The 13,192-nt window shown below is 35.7% G+C and overlaps 1 protein-coding gene across 1 annotated transcript in view; it reads left to right on the top strand.

The window, feature by feature from the left end:
- Nucleotides 1-13,192, top strand: part of LOC134659760 (uncharacterized) — a 28,071-nt gene that overhangs the window by 101 nt on the left and 14,778 nt on the right. The gene's annotated exons all lie outside the window — the stretch shown is intronic.

Below are 13,192 nucleotides of genomic sequence, written 5' to 3'. Positions count from 1 at the left end.
ATTTTATGTTTATCCAGTGCATAATATACATATAAGAAATGTATAATGCGTTCACCCTTCAACTCCCAAATACTACACCAAAACAGTATAGGTAAACAATATTAAACATGCCTCCTTCCACAAATTAATAATAGTCGTAGAAAATAAACCACAAGTAAAATCTGCAAATAATTAACCAATTCACTCGCTAGATTACATAATACACTGAGTACATAAGTAATTATGTTTAGTTAATTTTATTTGAAATATAGGTGCATATATAAGATTTGAAATTCTTGTATTTAGAAGTAAGTTAGTTCTAGCAAGTAAATATTCTTTATTGTGCACCATACAGTTCAAAATACACAGAAAATGAAATACAGTTAAAACCTAGGTAACAACAGAAAGAATAGAACAGTGTCTTCTACAACTTACTTATTACCTTTATATATTTTGTTAGTATATCTTTTCTTTGGTACATACTTATCGTCGGTGCGAATAAAAAAATCGCCATGTATTTTTTAGCTACTTTAGAGGAGACAAAAAAAACTGTTTATTTTCCTGTTTGTAATATATTTGTTGCACCTGTATTTTTTTTCTGGTAGATCAATGGTTTTTACATGATATTTATGCAGAAAATAAACAGTTTTTTTCGTAAATTTTTACAATATAAATTATTTTAACCAGAATTTTGCTACATAGCGACTTAAATTTGGTTCACTTAAAATCGTCATGTGCAAAGTTTACACATAGCGATTTGTTGCCAAAGTAACGTACCACGAGAAATGATACATAGCGGATTTTAGGGTCAATAAATCGCCATATGCAACATTATCGCCATCACCCTCGACGGAAAACAAGGCATTTAATTTCGTTATGTGCAAAAAAAATCACATAGCTGTTTTTTGTACAAATTTTGTTACTTATTTTCAAAACGAATATAGATATAAATAAAATATTGATATTGGTCGACGGGAAATTGAAAAAGGAATTAGAATATGCCAAAATCAAAAAATCGTAAAAACACACATAGCGATTTTTTTATTCGCACCGACGTTATGTATTTTAAAAATAATAATTGAACTATAATTAGATCTCTTGCCACAAACTCAAGTACGATATTTTCGCTCGCAAATGTAAAAAAAATAGCTAAATTATTATGCTACACGATGCTGCTAATTTATTTAGAAAATAATGATTAGATTACAGTCTTTGCCAATTCACTGCATATTTATTAAAGAAAACATTTTTTGCAAGCAACAGGTGGATATGGAAAAAGGTAAGGTCCCAGAAAATATGAATGCCAAAATACGTAGGTATTTCATTACTTTTTATTTATTTATCCTCATATTTAAGTAAACCTAAAATGATAGGCTGAACAAAAAATGAGTATAAGTTATTAGATATTTAAAGCAACAACGGTTGCACTCCGGTAGTGCCGATAGAAATGAAAACTCACCTCACTATGTTACCGACGCCCGGTAACACGATACACACGTTTAGCGGAGGTATTCTATTTATTTATTATATATTAATATCTGGGTGACCGAGCTTCGCTCGGAAAACATATAAAAACTCGAAAATACGCGTTTTCCCAGAGATAAGACCTAGCCAGATCGAGTTTTCGCCCCCGAAAACCCCCGTATAGCAAATTTCATCGAAATCGTTAGAGCCGTTTCCGAGATCCCCGAAATATATATATAAATAAATAAATAAATAAACATGAATTGCTCGTTTAAAGGTATTAGATTATCATTCTCAAATAAGATCACACTTTTTCATTGACATGTTTATTTACATACAGCCATGACAACGTCAAATTATTTGAACATATTAGGTAAAGAGTCTTGAAAAGGAGTCCGCAACATAAATGTCAAATAACATTGAGTTTTTCTTTATTGATTTAAATGCCATTTAAATTATGAGTGGCCACCTTACGGGGCTTACGGTCACGTGATCGCCTTACGCTGTCTCGAGGTTATCATTTTTTCCCTACCCCAAAAAGTGCCCAGCGCCGCTAAAGAAGTTTTCACTTCAAAAAAAGTTGCCAACAAGCACAGCGAGCAGTCCAAAAATAGCGTTGCGAGGGTGACAAGGCACGAGAACAAACGTTGCGAAGTTAAACAAAACTTTTCGCCTCACCATCTCGGAGAAAATATGTACTAGCTATAAAACTGACTTCAAAAAGGATAAAGTATTATCCGTTTTATATGCTCTGGCAACTGATATTTTTGAAATCAGTGCCAAGCCAAATCTTAAAAGCGTCAACACGATGTCGAACCGAATGCCGACCGTGGCCCCGTAGAGAAAAATCGGCTCTTAGGGTCGATTGCACCAAACTGTTTATCATCGTTAGAGAGTTCAGAGTTCGCTAAATTTTATTCCTGCGTACTATGTGTCCAATATCATAGTGACCCCAATGTGCCACTCTGTGAAAAGGCAATTACTTGAAGACAAAGGACTCTAACGCAATATTTTAATGTACAGGGTGTAATCGTTAAGGGTTTACATGCGATTATTCCGTAGTTATGTCAAAAACGTTGTACGTTAATATTCACAGTCATAAATGAACCACTCAAATAACTAACAAGGCGATTTAGGTATAGTTATATTATTTACATTTTTTTTTAATAAATCTAGAACTGAAAAGGCACAATAAACTCTATTTCCTTATTCAGTAAATCCAAACCAAACGTATTTCGACAGTTTTGGTTTAGATTCGAGATGAGATAGATAAAAATAATCGTAAGGATAATAAAAAAAAATACCACCTACATATTGTCTGGTAGTTACTATAAATTAGTAATGGCATTAGCGAGTTCTAAAAGGTATATCTGTGGCAGGCAAGTAAAGCTGTCTGCGAACATGAAATTCTAATGGGAAACCCACGTCAAAGTCACCCGGTATGAAAATGAATTGGCATACTCGTGTTAATGGAAGAATAATGTGAGCGTGTCCGTATGCACCCGTGCTTCTTTCATTTTATGCGTTGATTATTGTATATAGAACAAACAATTTTCATAGATCCTTGCAATCGTTTTGCTAAATAAGTACATACATAAATAGGCAACACTGAAACTTCTTAGAAAGGTCCACTTAGATATCATAATATAACAGAAAAGGCATATAATTTATGAAAAGATACATTCATTCGGCTGTCCATTTTATTTCAACAGCTGCTAATTGAAATTGTATGTTAAATATTATTCCAATTGGTATATACTACGAAGACGAAACTGAAAATATTAGAATAGAGAAGTCTATAGTGATTAAGCCGTCATTCATTATTTTGTATGTGTTCGTAGGAGATAATGAGAATGCTTTGGAAAACGAAAGAGAGGATTATAACAATCGTATATTGCCCAGTTTCTGCCTAATCGAACACAGCGGAAAAAAGATAAATGTCTGTTTACTCGAACGTACAAAGTAGGTACCTATTGCCTCCGAACCCTCAACCCATCCAATATTAAATTCACTGGAACCATCCTTTATCCCGCTCTGTTCCCCAAGTACCATTGAAATAGCAGAGCAATTCTCTGTTAATTTCATTTTATCTTGAGCTCTTTTAATCTTACTTTTTTCATTAAACGTCCTTTATTTTTGGAAATTGCTTTTGATTTTACGAACTCTGGATTCTCATATACAACTAGGGAACTAGGGATTCTCATATACAGTATCTATAGTTCGTTTTTTTTAGCATTAGAAAGAACTTGCAAGAAGGTAAGCGATCTTGACATGTCTTTTAATTGAAAAACGCTTTTTAAAAATCAAAAACTATTACTTATGAGTTATGAAAGCAGAAGAATATAAATGATCGTATTAGATTCATAATTGTTACATATTTGCCGTAACTTATATAACTTATTTTAAAATGTGTTTTTCAATTAAACGACACATCAAGATTGTTTACCTTATTTCTAATGCTAAAAAAAAAGCGAACTATAGATGAGTAGTGGGAATGGAAAGCGGCCCGATACTCAATAACTATGCTGTAAAATGCTGCGCCAGGGGAAATTTCATGTCATTTCATTTCATTATTGTGCCCGTGTTCAAGCAGCAACGCCGCCGCGCCTGTGGTACAAACATCGTAACTTCGATTCGTACCCAGAGCACAGCGCTGTATACCGGAAATTTCATCATATTTACCACCCATCATACATATACCAGAAATACGTTTAACTTCCTTTTTGAGATGAAACCGCCCGCGGAATTGATTCCTTTTTATCAGCTAACAAAGTTAGGTACAAAAATGTACAGTGTGAGTTTGTAATTCGGTGGTTATTATATTAATATCTGTCAGCTGACAACAGTGACATTTCAAAAAGTAGAAAATTTATAGAAAATTCACTGTTTACAACGGACAGAACATAAATACTTACTATGCTCTTTGGAAGAAATAACTATCTGAATAGGCCACCAGCGTATAGAATTGTAAATTCCACTTATGTCTTGTTGGTGAAAACTGTGTAGGTACCTTTTTCCGGGGCTAATTATCTCTCTATATGTATGGCGTTTCCACCCTGTAGCATAACAATAGTACGGAGAAGTGCATAACTTTTTATACTTTTTTGTAAAACATTTTAATTGACATAGGGTAAAGGCACCAGTAGTCAGCCTTATAACGACTTTTTTAAGTTTGAACGTTCGGCATTTCTACAGGATTAGTCGGATAATTAAACAAATGACATGGTTAGATCAATTGTTTATCATAGTTTTAAAACAAAATATTTAAAAAAATAACAACCCTCTTTATAATATCTCTAATTAAGTTTAAACAAAAAGTGGCACTTTTCTCCAGTAGTCAGCCTCCAAAATCCAGTAAGCAGCCTCAGTGTACCCAGTACTCAGCCTGCATAAACTATTCATAATAATTAGATCAAAATCACTAATATTTATATCAAAATCAACGATATTATAATATTTATTTTTTCTTTATAATTTTTGTTATCGTTATTGTAGTTAGTTGTAGTTTTTAATTTTAGTTTATAATTTTTTGCATATATCAAAATCAACGATGTTATACAAATATCTATTTTTTATTACTATTTTAGTTATTGTTATTGTAGTTTTTAATTTTAGTTTATAATTTTTTGCATATACATATGTATTACTTACCTACTTGTTTACTTATTTAATAAATAAAAAATCTTATAGGTACATACAATTCTTATGACACGAAATTTGTTGGCCATAGGTACTTAATTATTCTTGCAAACTAGGAATCGCAATATTTATTTTCTATTAATTAATCCATCAAAAATTAATGAGGAAAATCAGGTAATATATAATTACGTTCCTAGTAGGTATTCGGTAAAAAATAATTAATCGAGTCTATGCAGATCTAATTATCATTAATAAACAAAGTCAGATACCGACCAGGAAAAAGCAAAATGATAGTTATGTATAGTTAACGTCAAAAATATGTATACACTTTTGAACCTTATTTCAATGAGATAGGGTTTAAAAATGTGGTCATATTTTTGGCGGCGACGTACCAAGCAAGGTCAATGGCTGAGTACTGGATCCGCGAAACCCAGTGCTCAGCCGCATTAAAACGTTATTTCAAATGCGGCTGACTACTGGGTTTTACTTTAAATTGACTAGGGCATGCCTAACTAAATTTGAAAATGTAAATTTAACGGTCCTAACGGTCGCATTGGCTCGAAAATAATAAAATAAACGAATAACCCAAAGGTCAGCCGTGGGGGGCTGGGCACTGGATTCTTTGGAAAAAAGTGTTATCCAGTGGCCAGCCCCGTCAATTTATAAGTGAAAAATTGATATTTTCATTCATATATAATGCAATTTAATAGATACACTAATAAATAAACCAATCATTAACAAAAACATTAACTTTTAACATTAAAACATAGTTTTTCTTGCCTGTTAAGAGAACACCACGTGCAGTAAAAAATATGGCGGACATGACACTATTGCACTCGTCGACAAACAGCACCTGTATGAACGAGTATATTTCTTCCCCCCGTTCCCTCACCGCACCTGTCGTGTGACGTATTAACCAATAAGGAATCAAAGCTCCTATTTGAGTACTCGCGATTTGTTTAAACGAATATACCAGATATTTATGACCAATAAACGGCTCAAAAGGCTGACCACTGGTACCCGGCTGGCCACTGGTGCCGTTACCCTACAATGAATAAATACTTAGTAAACTTGTAATAATTTTAGATGTGAGTTACAATCACGATACAACTTCTACAACTCCTGTTAAACCCCTCTTTAATAACCAACTTTTCTATTACCTACTAAGTATTAACGTTGATGTTAGCTCGGTTATTGTCCTAACCAGGGGTCGGACAAAGAGTGCGGATGACGTAAAAATGACGTAATCTTGCACACAGGATGATGTTTGAGTTTGTATTTAAACTTCCGTGTGACATGTAGTAACAAAGTAGTATTAATGAAGTAACAAAATAATCGTAAATAAATCCAAGGAATTAATAATACAGGTGGTAGGGTGATGTAGTGAATAAAATAAATTTCACGAAACTTGTTACCATAAGGTATAATTATTTGAAATTAGTTAGAACACTTAGAACAAGTCTGTGGGATCCTCAGATAAATAGGTTTAATAGTCAAAAGTGGGAACAGTAGGTAAGATTAGTAAAAATAAAAAAGATAATTTGATGTTATTATACTTTTATAGCTAAATTTTAGCTAAATATAATCGTGAAGATACAATACCTAAACAATAACGAAGTCAATTAATTGTTCATCTGATTGACAATGTGTCAGTCAAAACTGTACTTACTCATTTCAAGTGGCGATATCGTTTAATAAAGAGGTTGATAAATGATAAGTGATAATTGTTTATGAAAATCAAAAATACTATTTGAAATCATCCTATAAGTGGTTTGACGTCATCCGCACTTTTTGTCCGACCCCTGCCTATAATGTAAGACGTTACCAAATCACACGGCGAATTCATATAAATTTGCTATCAGAGGGCAAACACCGATTACTGAATTGACGGAAACTTTATACCTGGTTACTGTATTTCATTTTGCTCTAATGAGAAGACTGCGAAGGTCGACATTTAGATAGGTTAAGTAAGAAAGAAAATCGATACTTACTATATTCTAAATAATAATACAAGCATCCTATAAAATATCCTATCACGAGGCCGTTCAGCACGAAGCTCATGATGGTGCCGAAGCCAGACTTGTTCTTCTTGAAGAAGTCCTCGGTGGAGCTGCCCACGCTGGCCAGGGTCGTCTCCAGCCAGCCTGAGGGGTCGTGGTCCAGGGGCTCGAAGGTTACCTGCGATATAATGAACTTAGAACCTTTTTCTGCAGCGAGTTTATTTCGCCATCTTTGAAACGATTTGCCGGGCGCATGTGGAATGTCATGACAAGTCGTGTAAGTCGTGTGTTATTCATGATCAGGGGTCGGACAAAGAGTGCGGATGACGTAAAAATGACGTAATCTTGCACTAGCTATGAGCGCCGCGCCGGCGCGCCGCCGCCGCCGACAAAATTTTCGCGCCGCCGCCGCCGACGCTGCGCTATCGGCGTGGCATCGGCGTGACCTTGGTAGTTACTACTACTTTCGGAATCAGATAATATATTTTTAATCGAGTTTAGATCATTAACGGCGCCACTTCGAATAGTTTATAGGCATTCAAAAGGTATTTTAGGCCCATATAATTCAAAGATATTTTTATTTTTTTATTTTTATTTTTATTTTTCAGGAGTACCAACAGCTACAAAAACATTATACAGATTTAGGTAACAATACAAAGCCAATTACAGGTACTCACAGATAGAAATGGAATAAACAATATATCAAACTTTGCGCGCAATTTCACACAATGCTATCACAAAGATATCGAAGGCAAATGCAAACTTATCTGTCTAGTAACCGCGCTACTAGTCTTGGGGAAACGAAATTATTTAATATCAATTTTAACAACAATATGCTTGTAATAAATATATACACGGTGGATTTTCTTTTTGGGTCAGTGAGGGCAGCTACCAGATCCCGTGCTGCTACAAGAAAACGGTCTTAGAAGACCTTCCTTCGATTTAAAATTAATGAAGATTGGCTTTTACAGATTTTGGAAAAAACAGTGACTTTTTAGTACATTATCGTAAGTTGACCCCTAGGAAACTATTGATACTGGATAGGAATGGAATCGATTGGCATACAAAAATAGCATGTGAAAAATAAAAATTTTCATTTTCATACAAATTGTATGGGAAAAGTTTTCCTCGATTTGTGGCTTTTATAGCCGGAATTTTTTTTTGCTTCCATACAAGCTTTTGATCCTCAATAGGAATGGGATCGATTGGCATCAAAAAAAAAGTTTGTCAATAATGACCTTTTTCTCGCATCCTGTATGTTTTTTGCAAAATCTGTAAAATCCAATCTTCATTAATTTGAAATCGAGGGAAGGTCTTCTAAGACCGTTTTCTCGTAGCAGCACGGGATCTGGTAGCTGCCCTCACTGACCCAAAAAAAATCCACCCTGTATACTGATTTCCTTCCATTTTTATTGTGGAACGTTCCACATTACAATTTATAGATATATATACACTAGACATATGTCAATCACAATGAAAAAATTAACTGTGATCAACTCTGGCTAACATGAGACTCGAACCCACATCTTTGGATTACCGATCCAATGCATAACTAATTTTGCCAGCTAACCATCCGTCATCCGCGAATTTAACCATTGCAAGCATGGTTAAACGTCTTTAAAAGGTATAAAATGGGGTTAATTTTGAGATATTAAGCGTTTCCGCGTCCGGCCGTTGGCTTCGCACGGAAGGGCGTCGGAATCGGGTCTGAATTAGGTAAACTTGGCCACTGTTCAAATTTCAAGCTTTGCTCTCTCGCAGCTCAATCTTTGGCCTTGCATCGCTCGCATGGAATTAAGCCGCTATCTGAACCTGCAAGTTTTTGGGCCCTGTTTGGATCTCAACTTTCGGCCTGTTTTAAAACGGTTGAGCATTGGTCCTTATCCGATCTTAGCTCCATTGCAACTCGGGTTTTGGCGTCGCATGAATACGCCCGCAGGAAAGCTCCAGATCTTTAACACTATGGCTTCTGTCTTTATCGGCCTGCGCCCTCGCTCTGCTCTCTTGAAGCTCGGCCTCGCACAGAAGCGCGCCGCAATCGGCGCTCCAGGCGTTCGGCCGTCAGCCAAACTTACACTTGGCGTTCGATTCTTAGCTGTATGCTTACCTGCAGCTCATCCTCTGGCCTCGCATTGGGAGGCGTCGAAATCAAGTCTTCGATGTTACATGGAGCTCGGTGTTGGGCCTCACTTTTTGACATAAATCGGTTTTGTTGAATCGATATTGGTCATGAATCTAGTATTAAACTGGATTGGGCATGAGTGGTGGGGATAACTGACAGAACGGGATAGTCTTATGTATCTTTCAGTAGGAGTAGCAGCGAAAGCGCTATTATTATTTGTCCTTGTCACAGTCTCACTTTTTTTTTATTCCCCACCGTAAATTAGATGCATGATTGGTCGAATTGATTTGTTGCCCACCATAACAAATAAATTCGACCAATCATAGCGCATTGCGTACGTTTTGTCCCTCACGGAGGCACGCGTAGACCAGATCTATAGGGTGCTACCTTCTATGATATTGGTTAATGACGAAGCTCGATTTTCTTAGGACTGTCAATAAGACGTTTCTCTGATACAGTCAATCCGCAATTTTTAACTTAGCACAAAAGATAAGGGCCTCGCTAAGATCTTCCGGCCAGAGCCTCGCCAAGATTAAGACCGCCTCTGATGCCGCGCAATACCGCTTATCCACAGTTTATACGATATCATTTTTTTTCGTACCATTATTCAATAAATTATCCTTGAAAATAATAAATGCATTTATTTTATAACTTTCTTACAGCAAAAACATGTTTTTTCGGTAAAATTTTGGTTTGAATTCTTTTTTCATTAATCGAAGGTGTTTCAAGGCCACGCCGCCGATTCGCCGCCGCCGCCGACCAATTTTGACCGGCGCGCCGCCGCCGGCTAAATGCCTATCGGCGCTCATATCTATCTTGCACACAGGATGATGTTTGAGTTTGTATTTAAACTTCCGTGTGACATGTAGTAACAAAGTAGTATTAATGAAGTAACAAAATAATCGTAAATAAATCCATGGAATTAATAATACAGGTGGTAGGGTGATGTAGTGAATAAAATAAATTTCACGAAACTTGTTACCATAAGGTATAATTATTTGAAATTAGTTAGAACACTTAGAACAAGTCTGTGGGATCCTCAGATAAATAGGTTTAATAGTCAAAAGTGGGAACAGTAGGTAAGATTAGTAAAAATAAAAAAGATAATTTGATGTTATTATACTTTTATAGCTAAATTTTAGCTAAATATAATCGTGAAGATACAATACCTAAACAATAACGAAGTCAATTAATTGTTCATCTGATTGACAATGTGTCAGTCAAAAATGTACTTACTCATTTCAAGTGGCGATATCGTTTAATAAAGAGGTTGATAAATGATAAGTGATAATTGTTTATGAAAATCAAAAATACTATTTGAAATCATCCTATAAGTGGTTTGACGTCATCCGCACTTTTTGTCCGACCCCTGGTCCTAACCGTTAACGACAAAGTTGACACACATAAGTAAGTTTTAATGTGAGTTAACAGACTGTTTTTGTAAAGTTAAATGCGCAGAGCGATTACCTAAATACTTTTTGATGTTGTGAAGCGTTGATATGGGTTTAAAAGGATAACTCACGCTATAACGGGCCGGGTCTGGGCCGTGGCGTTTTTATACTTCAGTTTTCTATAGAGAGCATCACGATAAGCATTGTTCGAATCGGGCCGATAAATCAAAAACATGAATATTATGCCTATTCTATTTAATTATTGAATTTTTACGTTATGCCTAAAATATAAGTAATGTCTTTCAAATGAATTCGAATACATACGCGTCATAACTCTAGACGCATAGTCCATTGTATATGATCAAAGAGAATACATATAATCACTACGTTTTATGTAACGTCGGTCAACCGTGTAGCAGTAGCAGTGGTTAACAACTAAATTGTATTGCGCGCTAACCAATGTCAGGATAACCTTCGACCATCGGAAATTGAAAGTTTTTCATACTCTTTACATAAGACAACTTAAGTCGAGACCTCCGTTGAAAGCGCTTTTGGTCCAGACGTTCAAATTAAGATTATTCGAAAGTTCAACTTTTCTTATTATTCCGATATCCTACCGCAAGCTTCTACCAACTAGTCACCATGACCAGGATAGCATGAGAAAAGTGGACAGATACGATAGCCTGGGGGCCGATTTTTTAATTTCGACCACTCGATTTCATGTATTTCGTTAAATAATATCTCCACTGCTAGGCATCTAAATTCTACTAATAGAATTGAAATCGAGTGGTCAATACCACTAGATTCCCAATTTCTATGGCTCGTATTTCAAAAATTATCATTTCGCCGTTTTCCACCGAATTTCGAGTGGCGAAATCGAGCAATCGAAATTCAAAAATCGGCCTCGTTATGTTTATGGGGGGCATATGCCACGCAATGTGGTTCGTAATGAGTCCCTGCTAGGGTTTACAATCCGGATCCGAAATGTATGAAATTATCCGGATCTGGATCCGGATCTGCGGATATTCCTATACATTTCGAATCCGTCGTGCAAACCCCTGCTTAACAACACGGCGACGCGACATAGGTACTGTGACACCCTATCAGATCGGCTAAAAATAAATTCCGTTATCCATTTTATCTCTCTTAACACATAATGTTTCCACTTGATGCTTATCGTTTATGATTCCAATATCGGCTGTTGAACGTGCTGTTATCTGAGCTTTTTCTAAAATAAGTTTTTGGCAAAAATTTAATTTTTGGTACAAGCTTTTATCGCTGACTGTACTTTTCTTACGACAGACAACTAATACTCATCGAAACAATTCTAAAAACCCCTAACACAATTAGGTTGCGTTGTTTCATCACAGAGTTCCTATGGCCACCTCCTGTCTCCATCATCAGATCAGTTCGACAGTACCATATTATTGTATTGTCATCAGAACTACATACAGCTGCCAATTTTCATGACGCTACGATCCTTGGAAGATGGTTAAATTAGTTACCTTAGATTCCATTACATAGTTACATACAGGTCGACCTAATAAAAGCTTGTTAAAAAAATATATTGAAGACCTGATTTTCACAGATCCTAGTGTTCTTGTATTCAATCCTGATGCTAAATAATGACCCAATTTTTTTATCTCATTTGTTTTATATATTTAGATGTAACGATTTACCAGTAAAACAAATTCATTTTGACCTCTAGTCATTAAAGCCAAATCAAATCGAATTGCCGGTTGGGAGCGCCAATAACGGCGGGGATGAATAATAATGTATCCCAAACCCCGTTTATATCGTCTGGTCAAATTGAATTATCCTTTGAATTGGTGGAAATTCACTGGACAGTTTGTAAAGCAAAGCACCGAGGGTTCCGTACAAACCGACTTATTATAAATGTAAGTAAGTAGTTCGATTTCCGATCCTCTAACGAAAACATTTCTTCATCTTTATTGATGCTGACTGTACAATACAATATAGTCACTTAAATGTCTTAAATAACCGGGTTGTATCGTACTGTAAAACTTCGAAAAACATTTACGCGATGACGAATTTTCGTAAAAAACTTTTTCAAAGTTGGTGAAAATGTAGCCTTAACCGCGTTATACATTACCGTTTGACACCGCACTAGTCAAAATCGGCTCAGTAGTTTTGTTGCTACGGTGGAACACAAACACACCCACATCGATATCATCCATACCTATATATAGGTCTTTCTTCATAGAGTCAGACCAAGAAAAGTCTGCAGCGGATTTGATAGCTACGCAGTGCAAGTGTTATTTTAAACGTCAAACTTCTATGAAATTATGACTTACTAGCTGTTGCCCGCGACTTCGTACGCGTGGATTTGTATATTGGTGGTTATACATTCTACATTAGTTTAGAACTTTAGAACATTATGCAGCAAAAAATAGCAGTAGGGACGGTTAATCATTTGTTAATTATTATACAACGCATGAGATTTGTCTTTCACAACCTGGCTACGAATTCTGAATAAAATTGTTCTCGATATAATCTCTGTCAACCCCCAGAAGATTTTCAAGTCCACTATTTAATAAAACCTACTACCTAACTACCTATTTACGAAGTTTGAAGTT

This window comes from Cydia amplana, chromosome 2 (genome assembly GCF_948474715.1).
Source record: "Cydia amplana chromosome 2, ilCydAmpl1.1, whole genome shotgun sequence".
In the NCBI taxonomy this organism is placed as follows: Eukaryota; Metazoa; Arthropoda; class Insecta; order Lepidoptera; family Tortricidae; genus Cydia; species Cydia amplana.
This window is presented reverse-complemented; position numbering and strand designations above follow the sequence as displayed.